The sequence below is a fragment of the Protopterus annectens genome, chromosome 3.part1 (assembly GCF_019279795.1).
Source record: "Protopterus annectens isolate FY-2018-M chromosome 3.part1, PAN1.0, whole genome shotgun sequence".
NCBI lineage: Eukaryota > Metazoa > Chordata > Ceratodontiformes > Protopteridae > Protopterus > Protopterus annectens.
In genome coordinates this window covers 136038138-136052770 of record NC_056732.1, presented here as the reverse complement: position 1 = coordinate 136052770, position 14633 = coordinate 136038138, and positions in this window count along the sequence as shown.

Below are 14633 nucleotides of genomic sequence, written 5' to 3'. Positions count from 1 at the left end.
CGCCTATGCCTGATTATAACAGCTATGGCAGCCCCTAGCATTTCTGCTCTGACTTCAGCTTTTTCAGTTTTCAATTCTGATAGCTTACTCCTTTCTTGCAGTATCTCTTGAGAGAAACACCCTGCACTGCTGTTTGCAGTGTTTTAAGTGCTGGGTTGGGCTTCTAGTCTGCCTGTGTAATTGCCTGCTTCCAATTGTTATCACCAATTAACTCCAGCAGTATTCTCTGACAGCTTCCTTGTACTCTGGTTGTTTCCTTTTTCCTCTCTGTTTCCTCAGGGGGAGCAATGTGCACACCAGCATAAGCACGCTCACAGTGACTTAAACGCGCGCACATACTTACACGGTTTGGACTTGGCTGATTCATGGTAAAACGCATGCACACAGCCTTATACATCAGGCAACAGGCTTCCTGATGTTTACATTGCCTTACATCGCAGACGCGCCAAGCAAACCGTTTTAAACGGTTTGCGACACGCCCCACATGGTGAACCTGCCTTTACACGCTGCACACGCCACAAGATGCACGTATATCAAGAAAGTTTGAGTGTAGGGATAGTGTACACCCTCTATTTCTTGACTTTCCTAATGTTCTGTTGGGACACACCTCTCTCCCTGATGTCTGTCTGTCATCTGTCACGTTACACTGCTCTCCAATGTGATACATTTATTTCTATCATCCCCCCCCCGTGATGTCACCTACCTCTTACTCTATTCCTCCCCCTTCTGTAACTCTTACACTACTTGAAAAGTGCTCATTAGCTATGTGGCAGTGTGATTCAGTATTGTAACCCTCATTTACATAGAATTGCCTAGTAATGTTTAGTTACATCTCTTACACTGAGCTTCCCCCCCTTGGCAACCACTACACGGTGGCCATATTGTTTTTGGTCTGCTAGTCCCTGCATTGTCATTCCATGTACTACATAAAACCCACAATTGTGGGCTTATAAGCTTCGGTTTTCACTTTTAGGCAGCGCACCCCGTTTGCGCGGGTGTGCGCTGCAGTTAAACATCAAAATCCCCCGAAAAACAAAATGTTATTTTACATAATTTTGCATCACTTTTTAATGCCAATGGCCACATATTTGGCTATTGGCATGCTAGATGACACATATGCAACATTTATTTGGAGCTGACATAGCTCTGTTGTAAATTTTGCAGAAATGTACTCAGTTGTCAGCTGAGTACATTTCTGCAGCTAAAACGTCCATTACATGGACTGGTTTGGGCTTCCTGGATCGCTCAAATACCTCATTTGCATATCTTTGAGCTGCAAATGAGGTATTGAGCATTTCCATGCCCAGTCCGTGTAAGAGACGTTTTAGCTGTCTCTTACACGGAAGTTTGGGCTGTTCCTGGATCGGGAGGCTTACACGGAGGCTTACACTACTCTTAAACTCCGTGTAAGCCTTTGTGAATCCTGCCCAATGTCTTTATATGGGCTAATGAGAGAGCAGATAATACTAAACAACATAAGATTACACTTCCTGCTACATCTTCTCAACCATTGCTTTTAAAAATGGCTAATGTACCTTTAGTACAGAATGTTTGTGCTGTCTTCACACCTCTACAACAACCTACCCACATAAACGAGACACGTTCTATTTGAAAAAATGCCATTTCTTTGCAAACTATTACTACTTGTCAAGATCAACAAGATGCATTTGTTAATTCCCACATGGTCCAAGTCCTTGATCTGGTGAATTCTTTTTCATTAGAAGAACCACTACCAATGCCCAAAATGAGTTGGCAGAGGAAGAGCTCAACCCACCTACACCAACAACAGCAAGGGAAGATGTCCCACAATCCAGTGACACGTAGTCAGACTAGGAGTTAAAGAAAATGAGATATAATTTATTTATTTATTGACATTTCTTAACCGGGTTTGTCCAACTGGGCTTGTGGCCCATTTTCAGTGGAGACCCGAGGAGAAAAGCAACAGTAGTACATTTTGAACAAGTACAATTTTAAACAATATTGATATAATAGCAGTTATAGCAAAAAGATTCACATATGTTGGGTTACATGCATAAAGTTAAAGTTGCATTATAAAGAAGCTAAGTAACAATTTTACACTGATATAGTTTAATAGGTCAACAATAAAAACATTTTGTTTGTATAAAATTATGCAAATGCATAGTTAACACATTGGAGAGAGGTGTAATGAGGTACTAAGTGCGGTCCTTTTGAGGGTACATAAAGGGAAGGAAGACTAGGTAGGGTCATGGCAAGGGCAGGTTCTGGAATTGAGAAAATAAGCTTTTAGTTCATTTTTAAAGTGTGAGGTGTGGGAGATTGAATGTAAGTCAAGGGGAAGTTTGTTCCAAGCATGGGCAAGGGAGTGTTTGTAGAGTAGTTTGCCTACTGACCTTTTTGGGTGGCAGATATCAAGTAATTGTTGGTTAGAAGTACAGAGGGTCCGGGATGGGATGTAGATGGAGACTAAGGAAGATAGAGATGGACAGAAAGAGGGTTTATAAAGAATAGAGTGTAGCATATGAAATTGATAAGATAGCTGAAATTGGGGAAGTTCAAGCCACTGAAGAGAGTTTAAAGAAATGCAGTGGTGTGAGTTGTATGGGGAGTTAGTAATGAATCTGGCTATTTTATGGTAAGTCTGTTGGAGTTTGTTTAGAGTGGAGGCCTGGATATTGGTAAGAACTGGGGCGGGGTATAAGAGGGAGGGGAGGAGGAATTCCTGGCCCAGGGTAAGTCTAGATTCAGGGGTTAGGAATTTTTTGTTCCGATATGGCAGACCTAGTTTCTGGTTTGTTTTTTTATATATTAGAGTATGTGTAGGTTGTGCATTAGTTCTTCATCGATAATGACCCCTAGGAGTTTTGTGTGGGTGTCAGGTTGGATAGTTGTATTGTTAGAAGATGTAATAAAAAAGGAGGTTTTGTGATGAGAAACAGAACAGGGAAGGAAAAGTAGGAGTTTGGTCTTTTTGGGATTTAGGATCAATAGGTTGTGAGAGAGCCATTGTTCAGTGGATAGTAGGGCCTGTTGGATCAGGGAGTGTAGTTCAAGAATGTTATTTGAGATGAATATAAGTGTGGAGTCATTCTTCTTATACTTTATCAGCTGATGAACTGTCTGTTTTAAGCAAAGACTTGAATTTTATACTACCACATACTTCAGACATTGCTAAAACTTTGTGTGAATTTAAATATTTTGTAAGGATTTTAAATTTAAAAGTTCTATTTGAGGATCGGAATGAGAATGTAAATAATCCTCAAACACTTAAATGTTTCTTTATGCCTTATAATCATAATGTTGTGCAAGTTTTTGAGTGTGCCATTGAGAGAGAGATTTATGACTTATATAATAAACATAATTTTAAAAGACACAACCCCGGATTCTCAAAAGCTTGCACGGAGTGCAAGATGAGTGCTGGAGTCCACGCAGGCAATATGTCTGCTGTGTGATCCAGGAACAACCTGCAGGGGCGTGCATGAGAGCACCAGCACTAATCCTGCATGGACTAAGCCCTGATATGCAAATCAACTCATTTGCAGGAGAAAGACATGCAAATGAGGTGATTTTGCAATGCAGGAAGCTTGCAATAGTCCGTGCAAGACTAGTGCTATCTGCAGAAATGTACTCGGTTAGTAACCGAGTACATTTCTGCATGCTACAAAATGGAGCTATGACAGCTCCAAATAAAGGCTGCATATTAGTGAGTAAGCATGCCAATGGCCAAGTATAAGCCCATTGGGATTGCAAACTGTTTAAAAAATGAAAAAAATCAACTTTTATTTTTTTTTCGCCGATCTCGGCTGTTTAAGCATAGGGCAGCGACACGCAAACAGGATCAGGGAAAATAATAAAATAAACTGAAAATGAGCATTCTAACAAAAATCAGTATTCTGCCATACAAAGCAATGGCAGGCAAACAACAACTTGGCCAGTGAGTAGTGGTTGCTAAGGGGGGAGGCTCAGTATGGGACATGTAACTATGCATTAGTAGGCAGTCCTATGCAAATGAGGGAAAGGTCAGTGAATCTCAGATTTTTCCAGGGTGTGAGGCAGGTCCCAAGAATGTAAGAGTATAAATAGCTGGGTACAAGACTAGGATATAGGTGACATCATGGGGGTGTGTGTCAGGCATACTGTAAGCGGATTGGAGACCTGTGGCTCAAGCTTGCTCCTAGGTTAGCACAGCTAAGCTAGGGGTGTGTCTAAATCTACCTAGCACACTTTACAAAGTGTAAGCAGGTATGCGCGTCGTGCACCAGGGTTTACATGAAGAAAAAGGAAGTTAAACTAGGAAAAAGCAGTTCTGTGCACATATGAGCACTCCATTTGCGCGGGGGCACACACGGGCTTAAATAGGGTGGCAATAGGAAGGGAAAACAGCAGTAGGAAGGTAATCAAGGAGAACTAGCTTAGCTGACTGGTGAAATGTATCAGAATCAGCCAATTACACAGGCAGCAGACCAGCCCAGACCAGCACACCACTATAAACTATGCAAACACCATTCCCCCTTGTTTTTCCCAAAAACTCTGCACCACCGGTCTATACAGACAGGGAAATTTTACAAAATGAAGGCAAGACAGTAAATGTTAGGGGCTGCTTTTGCTGTCATAAACCAGCATGTACAAGATGCTGAGGGTGCTGAGGATGTGAATGCTGCTGAGCAACCCACAGTGAGGAGATGGAGAAGAGTGTACAGATCCAGGGTAACCTACCAAGGGATACATGAGCTGGAGATAGTGGAGCACTATAGGGTGGACAGGGACCTCCTGCAGCAAATTGTTGAGCTGTGCCGGCCACGCTTCACACACAGAACTAACAGAGAGGAACCCATCCCAGTGGATACCAAGGTATGTGTAGGCCTAAGAATACTAGATACAGGTACCTTCCAAAGGTCAACTGGGGATATCATGGGGATCTCACAGGCATCAGCATCCAGGGTACTCCACCAGTTCCTGGATGCCATGTCAGCATGTCTGTGAGCATGTATACTTCCCCATCACCCGTGTTTGCCAGCAATATGCGTCTCTTCCACCAAATAGCAGAATACCCTGAGGTAGTGGGTGCAACAGACTGCATGCACATATGCATTAAAGTGCCACTAGGTGAGCAGGGTAGGGTCTACATCAACTGCAAGGGCTTCCCCTCCATCAACTGCCAGATCATGTGCGATGCCCAGGGCATAATAATGAATGTGTTTGCTGGCTGCCCTGGAAGCTACCACAGTTCCCACATCTGACACAGCTGTACCAGACATTTGCCAGTGGGGACATCCCACAAGGTCACATAGTGGGGGATGCTGGATACGCACTGGAGCCATGACTGATAACACCCATCAGAAATGCACACACACCCGAACAAGAACTCCATAATGACTCACACGCACAAACACGAATCATTATAGAGCATGTGATTGGGATGCTCAAGTCATGGTTCCGGTGACTGGACACATCCAGTGGAGCCTTGCAGTACTCACCAACTACATGTACCCAAATTGTACTTGTATGTGCCATGCTACATAATATGATCCTGTGGAAACAGCTGCAACAGGAACAGCATGGGGCAGGGACACACAGCCCCCCCACCAGTGCCAAGACCTGCACAGGTGCAGAGTGACTCAGAGGAGGAACAACCTGAGCCTGCCCCAGTAGGCAGAAGGAGGCGTGCCCAGTATGCCCTGGCCTTGGCAATCAGGCAATGCATAGCACATGTACTGACACAGTAGGGACCCAGGGAATTACACCTCTCTCTGACTCCACATACAGTAAAAAGGATGCCAAACATGACACTACCTGTGCTCAACCATGTATAGGGAGTGTACTATGTGCATCCGACATAGGCAGCCCTGCAGCACCACCCTCAATACTGGGACACCCACACTGGTAAGTGACTCACACATGCCAGTTGGGGGGGGCACATACCCAACAACAGTCACAGCCATCAGGATAGGTGTAGACAAACACAAAGAAATGCTGTACTATGGCCTCTGAATGAGCCCCATGGGTAACCCTTACTCCAGGCCTACACAGACAGACTACAGCAGGCCAGCCAGTTGGATGTAAGTTGTGAAGGCTAGGAAGTCAGAAACTAATATGTAGGTAGTGAAAGCTAAGATCTGTAGTACACTGGTATACCTCTAGCCAGCATGATAGGTAAGACAATAGACTAAAATGGTGTACCCAACATACCAGTACAGCCCTAGCAAATGTGTAAAAGTGTAAGGTGTGCCCCACCATCCTACGTACACTTATAGTAACAGTCAGGTGTGCCCCCACTGTGTAGAAATGTAGAAACAGTCAGGTGCCACCCCCTGCTATGCAGAAAGGTAGCAACAGTCAATGCCAAATGACCGATGTATACCCTGCAGACACAGCATGCTACCTGTCGGTGTACAACACAAAGGTCAGCATCGCAGTACAGACTACCTGGTCTTGATCCACACATGCAAAATAGATGGCCATACTGGGCATGCTCATACACCTAGGGGAATGAAGGCAATGTCAGTCAACAACATACTGAAAGGCCATACTGGGCATGCTCACACACTGAAACACATGAAAGTCATGTCTGCAAACACCAGTGGACCAGACATATCTGGCAGTTGCAGTTCTTAGTGCAGACACATGTCAATATGCACCACTCATGCCTTGCACACACAGTGGATAGGAATACAGACATATATGTAAGGACAACACACCATAATAAGCCAAAGGTAGACGGACATAGATGTGTTGAAGAGGGTGACCATGACAAGGAGCCATCTGGGCCTGTCCCACCCAGCACACAGCCAAAGGGCCCCAAACACATGAGGTGCAGGTGTCACTCAATGCAGATACTAGTCACCAGTGTCTGTCAGCATGATGGTGTGTAGCACGTGCCAGCTGTGCAACATGAATGTACAAGGAAGTAGTCACCTAGTGGCTGTATACACGTACCTGTGGCATATGACCTCATGTGTGCCCGCATGCAGCATGTCAACCCGTACATAAATGTATTACGGCCCATGCACACACCGCCCTCCCCATAGCAGTATCATGACAAGCCTGCTGAGGCCATCCAATGTGAAATACACCTTTGGGAGAGCTGTAGCTCAGTAATCCCCATGGCATGTCCCATACCTGTGTACTGCCGTACTGATAAACTAGTTAAGTAGTATTCCTAACCTCAGACTTGGCAACTGTGTGAGTGTGTGTTTGTGTGCGTGTCTCTTGGTCTCTGACTGTGTAGAGAGAAATGCTTTTAGGCTACCCACACTCCGTACAGTTCATATACACAACTTTGTCAAGGTTACTGATGTCACTCACCTAGAAATACACCTCTGGGGAAATCATAATCTAGTAATCTCTGTAGTGTGCTTTGTAACTGCATACTGCTGTAGTGTGATAAAGTAGTGAGGCAGGTGCTCTAACCCCAGACCTGGCAAGTGTGTGTGTGTCTGAGTAGAGAACAATGCTTTTTAGGCTATTCACACCCCGTGCAATACATATACTCAAGTTTGGCAAGGCTGCTGATGTCACTCACCTAGAAATACACCTCTGGGAATTTTCTAGCCCAGTACTCTCCGTAGCGTGTCCTGTAACTGCATGCTACTCTAGTGTGATAAAGTAGTTCGGTAGATGTTCTAATCCCAGATTTGGCAACTGTGTGTGTGTATGAATCCATGTGTCACCTTTTATCTTTGACTGAGTTGAGAACAATGCCTTTTAGGGTACTCACACTCCTTAGAATTCATATACTTAACTTTGGTAAGGCTGCTGATATCACCCACCAAGAAGTACACCTCTGGGATGGTTGTAGCTCAGTAATCTCTGTCGCGCATCCTGTAACTGCGTACTGCTGTAGTGTGATTTTGAACTGTGGTAGGGTTCCATCTCCACCCATGGCAGTTCTGGATGTTTTGTGTGTGTTCCAATGTCTGTGTATGGAGGAATGCATCATAGGCTACTCACTCGCTGTACCTTTCAAATGCCCCACTTTGGCAATCCTGATGATGTCATTCATTGTGAAATATAACTTAGTGGAAAAAGGTCTGTAGTAGTCCCTGTGGTGCGACCTATTACTGCTACATGCTGAAGTGTGATATAGGCCCTGGTCAGGGATACAATGCCCACACATGTTGGCTGTGGATGTTTTGTGTGTGTCTCACTGTCTGAGTAGGGAGCAATGCATTTTAGGCTAGTCACTCAGAGTACAGTTGAAATGGCCTTCTTTGGTAATCCTGCTGATGTCATTCAATGTGAAATACACATTTGGAGAAGGAATACTTTAGTAATGCCCATGGTGCATACTGTAACTGCGTAGTGCTGTAGTGTAATAACCTAGTTAGATAGGGGCTCAACTCCGAGATATGACAGGTGCGTTTGTGTTTGTAACTCAGATCCTGTGTAGAAGTGTGGGGGGGAGTGTGTAACCCCTGTGGGCAATATGGAAGGTGTTTTACATATTTCTTTTATGGTGGCCCTACTATATATCACCATGTCAACCATACAGGGATAACAGATGTAAATTAGCTGAGAGACTGGGGTGCAAAGCCATACCCATACATGTGACATCAAGGCCAGCCACTTGTTCGGCTGTGGGGGGATGCCTATTTGTACAAGACGTATAGTGTGTGGGGCCTCTCAACCCCATTAATGGTGCATGTGAACATATGTGTATTTGTTAATCTGCCATTGCTATCTACAGATATATGGCCATATATACCCATATAGCTTTATATATCTGCGAATGTATATATAACTATGTCCTTATACACCTACATAGATATATATCTGTGTACACATATGTAACATGCTTGTGGATATGTAGATGTGTAGGTGTAGACACATATATGTGTTGATTTAGGCATATGCATGTATATATGTGCACAGATATTGATATATATGCATATAGTTTTAGAAATTAATATATATATATATATATATATATATATATATATATATATATATATATATATATATATGCTGTATCCATTTAGATATTAATATAGGTACGCACACATACATTTAGATGTTGGTATACATTCTCTGTATTGTTGCATGACTGGACTGGATGCTATGTTTCTGAAAACATCAAGTCTCTTTATATCTGTCATGGCTTAGTGGTACATCAATTTGTCTATGGTGTGCTGGATCTTGGGTTTGAGCCTTGCAAGAGCTGTATATTTTGTTGCTGGGCAGAACACGGCCTGTTGGATACACAGTGATTAAGGCACTTTAAAGCAGTTGTAAGCAAGTTTGCTTGGGTTTGCATGGAGCTAAGCAATGCCTACACAGGTTAAGCAATTCAGCAGCCAAATGAGTATAAGAAGCTGTAACCTGACTTTAACACTGCTTACCTCCATGCAAATCCACTCAAACCCACGTACAACTGCTTTAAAGTGCATTAATCAGTCTGTATCCATTGGCCCTTGTTCTGCCCAGCAACAAAATAAATAGCCTCTGCTAGGCTCGAACCCAAGACCATGCACACCATAGCCGAAGTGATTTACCACTTAGCCATCTCAGATGTACATAACCTTGCTGTATTCACAAACATATAATCCAGCCCAGTCATTCAACAATACAGAGAATGTATTCCAACATGTAGATGTATGTGTGTGTGAAAATATATTAATGTCTAAACAGATACAACATATTGATATATGTATATATGTGTATATATATATATATATATATATATATATATATATATATATATATACACATATATACATATACACATATATACGTATACACATATATGTAAGCAGATATTTACATCTATATAGGTATATACAGACGATACATCTGTAGATAAAGTGGAAACAAAGTAGAAACATATATGTCCACGTGCACCATTAATGGGGTTGACAGGCACAAACAACATACGTCATGCACGAATAGGTATTCTCCACCACAGCCAAACATGTCTGCCCTCCAATACACTATCAACTGCTGCAGATCCCATAATCAGGACTTTACAGAGCAAGGGCACAAGATGTTAAAAGTATTCCATCCCACCTGTATGATGTCAGGCTGGTATCAGTAACATATCATGCAGTACAGTCAGGCTCATAATGACTCCCATTTTACGGTCATCTGTTACCTTTGTTAGCCAGAGTCCTGTACTGTTGGCCTGTACTCCAGAGATGTAGATGCCAAACAACAGTTGTCCCAGGACTGAACCTTGAGGTACTCCACTTGTCACATGTCTGGGGATGGATCTGGAGTCAGTTACACATACAGTTTGGGTTCTGTCAGTAAGCCATTGAGTGGCATAGGGATGTATGGCTGGATTAGTATGTTAATCTATGTTTCCTGACTGGGGGATAGTGTTGAAGGGCTTGCTGAGGTACACATAGGCTTTGTGGACTGCCTTACCCTCTTCAACAGCTATGCAGACAGAGTCAAAGCAGTCAATCAGTTTCAGGAGACAAGACTGGCCCTCCATGAGCCCAATCTGTGTGGGGTACAGTATTTGAGGGTTACCAATGTCTGCATTCAAAACATCCCTGATAATGCATTTCATGACATGCAGATCAGGCTTGTCAGACCGATGTGATGGTAGTTCCAGGGAGCACAGGTGGATCCTCCCTTGTGGAGTGGGATAACTGCAGATGTACGCCACTCATTGGGCACCAGGCCTGATGTGAGGCTATGACTACACATGACAGTTAGGTGAGTTGCCATTCCATTTTGTAGTTCATGTAGTACACAGCCCAGGATGTCATCTGGTCCCATGGATGCTGTATTCTTAGCTGTGGGTAGTGCATTTTCTGCCTGTGTGGCCATTATTACTGAGCAATGGAACCCTTTTTGTATTGACATGGGCACTTTTGGGGGTGAGAGGGGTGAATGTTGCACTAAATCTCTTTGCCAGGATATTGGCACATTCTGTGGGAGCAGTCTATGTAATACCATTCTGTTGCAGCTCAGAGCATTGCCAGTTAGAATTCGGACATAACTATAGAATGCAGTGTGGTTGTCTGTGGAATCTATGTTGATTTTAGTTACATAACCTGTTTTGGAGGATTCCATGAGGGATCTCAATGTCTTACTGGGGCTAGTAAGGTAGTTGTTTGCATCCTTGCATTACCCTTTTTTCTTCAGCAGTGTCTACCGTCTGTTGTGTACTCTGTTAATGGCAGGAGACCACCAGACTGGCTTGATTATTTGGGAGGTGAGTGTCGTGGTTCTATGTGGGATGTCAGGAATCATGCACAAGTGGCTGTGTTCATACAGTGCCTTACTCCAGGATTCAACAGTTGAAATGTCAGCTCCTGTCTCCATAGGTGTCACAAACATTGTCACTTCTGCCTTGAGTAGCATGAAGTTGGTCTTGGAGAGGTCTTTTACGGACAACTGTATATACATTCCTTTCACATGTTCAGTTTTATTAGCCTATGGTGGGATTACTTTGGTGGAACCACAGTTCCATGTATTGTTGTGATGGCTTAGTGGTTAGTTACTGTGACTATAATATACAGGGTCCTGGGTTCATGACTTGCAAAGGCAGGTTATTTTTGTTCTGGCCAGAACAGCGGTTAATGCATGCAGACTAATTAGGGCAATTTAGGTTAGTCACACTCAATACAATTAAAATGCCCTACTCTGGAAATACTGCTGATGTCAATCACTGTGAAGTCCACCATTGGGAAAGCAGTACTCCAGCAGTCTCTGTGGTGCGTGCTATAACAGCATAATGCTGTAGTGTTGTATAGAACTCTGGTAGGGTTTCTATTCTCACACATGGGAGTTGAGGATGCTTTTGTGTCTGTTCCTATGCCTGTGTAGAGAGCAATGCATGTTTGCTAGTCACACTCACTACAATTCATTTAGCCTACTTTGGCAATCCTGCTGATGTCACTCACTGTGAAACAGACCTTTGGAGAAAGAGTACTCCAGTAATCTCAGTGGCGTGTTCTATAATGGCATAGTGCTATTTTTTAATTACTAGTTAGGTATGGGTTCTAATCCCAGATGTGACATGTGTGTGTGTGTGTTAATGTGCTGATTATGTCATTCATGTCCTGTGTGGAGGTGGTTGTGAGTATGTAACAACTGAACCCAATGTTGAGTGTGTTTGTAAAATTTTTATATGGTGGCCCTAGCATAAATCACAGGATCCATCGTGCAGGGATAACAGATGTGATATCAATACATAGTCAGTCATGGGTTCAAAACCTGGGACCGGTAGGTGTGTGACACAGACATGCTCACCTTTTACTCTCCCAACCCACCCTGACCTATCTTTACCTCTGTCTGCCTCTCTCACTCCCTCTCTGGTGGATGTGGAGACTTACACCTGCTTTGCTTAGGCAGCAGCATGTGTGTTGTCAGTGATGCTCATGATCAGCTGATGGCCTCTGCACAGATTACAGCCCTCCTCTAGCTGATTGCATGTGGAACAGCAGTGGTAATGTTCCCATAGCTAATTGCATGGAAACACACTCCAATATCTAGGAGGATCTTGTTGGTGTTGGGCCTTTTCATTCACTGTGAGCAGGAACTAGATCTGTTGTTCGGCAAACAGCATCACAGATGGATTGGGGACTTATCTCTGACAACACAAACTGTGGAAACAGGCCAACACACAGGAGGGGAGTGTGCCTGTCCTGACTACAGACTGTAAGTGCTGCTATACTGCAGTTGGGTACTATTAGTTTAACAGGGTGTGTGTGGATTTGGCTGTCATACAGGTTTTAGTACTTGTCGTGTCAGTGCTATGTTTATGAGGAATCCCCATCTGTAGGGTCATCTGCAGACTGGGCAGTGTGTGGTGCCTTGTGTTCCTTGTGTTACCCACAGAGCAACTATCTCTCAAATGTAGAAGGTACTGTGATGATTGCAGTCAGTAGATGGTGACAGCTGGGAGAGTTACTGACGTCATATCCCTCATAGGACATATGTTGCATCAAACCCTGTTACGACAGGAAATGTATGAGGTCATCACAGTGACATGTCAATATTGGGCCTGTGTTTGTGCCTCCAGCCACAATCCTGTCAACCTTTGTACATATGTCATGCAGTAGGAGGTGCATAGGTTCTGTACACCATATTCAGTGACAGCATATCTGATAAGCCAGTGAGATATCAGACTGCTAAACATGTTATGTATAGTAGGGGTTATATTTGAGGACATAGCCTGGGCATTCTGTGGTTGTGTGTACAGTACTGAGGTATGTGTAAGTCTGGTAGTTGTCGACAGTGTGCGTATAGTGCATATGTACCTTGGCCTGTGTAGAGACTGTGGTAGATGTCATTGTTCTTGGTCCTGTTCTATCTTATGTTACATGCTGCTCCACTGTATGTCACCCTATCAGCTTACATGTTTTTGGGGCAAACACACACAAGTCCCACACCACAGACAGTCATCGGACCACACTGTGTAGCGGCCCAGTATATATAGGGTTGTTATGTGAGTGGCTCATGTAAGGATGGTGTACATCAGATAGTCCATGTACTGTGATAGTACAATATCTTACCATATGTGGCTGTAGCTGTGTTCACATTGGTTGTGGTTATGCACTCTCACACAGGTGTCTGTTACTCTGTGATGTGACATGCCTGTAGAGCCTGCTATCTATGCAGGTACATGTGTATTCCCACATAAGCGATGTAGCCCAGTGTTGAGTCAGTCTGCCTGTAGCCTGCACTGTGCTTTCTAACATGCCTAGCAGCTTAGTGTACTTATTCAGTGAGATGTCATGTCCAGATACTTGCCAGATGTACTGCTGCCTGGCCACCATGACAGTCATGTATGTCAGACAAAGCAGTGGGATGTTGTTTAGATGTATGTCAGTAACTAGTGGATATTATGTGGCCATTGCACCTCTGTACCAGCAGTTATTATGTGTCAGGACAGACAGGGGTGTATGAATGCATAACCTATGGGGGCAAATGTATACCAGTATGTACATGTTATACCCATCTACATGGCTGGTAACATCCACATTGACAGGCCTGGTCCACATGTCTTGCATGAAGGGGTTATGTGTATTCCCTGGACTGACCCGAGTGTGTCAGACTGTCCACATATACTAGCCATATCGCAGCTGTAGTCTACAGGGGTGTTATTGTGCTAGGAGTGGTACTATACTATGATGACCATAGGATGTCTGTAAGTAGCCAATGGTGCATATGTTAACAACAGATGTGGCCTCCCACACACACCATTTCTGTGAAGACAATCCCTATTACTGTAGCAATAGTCTACAAATATACTGGGAGGTTCAGACTATTGTGGCTGAGGTAGGGCTCCACTCCATGTGCAGGACATATTGCGGACATATATGTATAACTAAGTATGTAGTTACGTATATATCTATATATATGTATGTGTGTGTATATATATATATATATATATATATATATATATATATATATATATATACCTGTATCTGCATATATGTGATTGTGCATATGTATCCTAGGAATGGCCATGTCATGTCTGGTCCTGGTTATGGGATCTGCAACACTTGGTACTGTATTACAGGGGGGGTCGTGCTTGGCTGGGGTATACCTATACATAACAGACATATATTATGTGGGGCCTCTTAACCCCATTAACGTTGCATGAGGACATATATATTTTATCTCCCCATGATATACAGATGTATATCCGTATATACCTATGTATGTATATATATATATATATATATATATATATATAT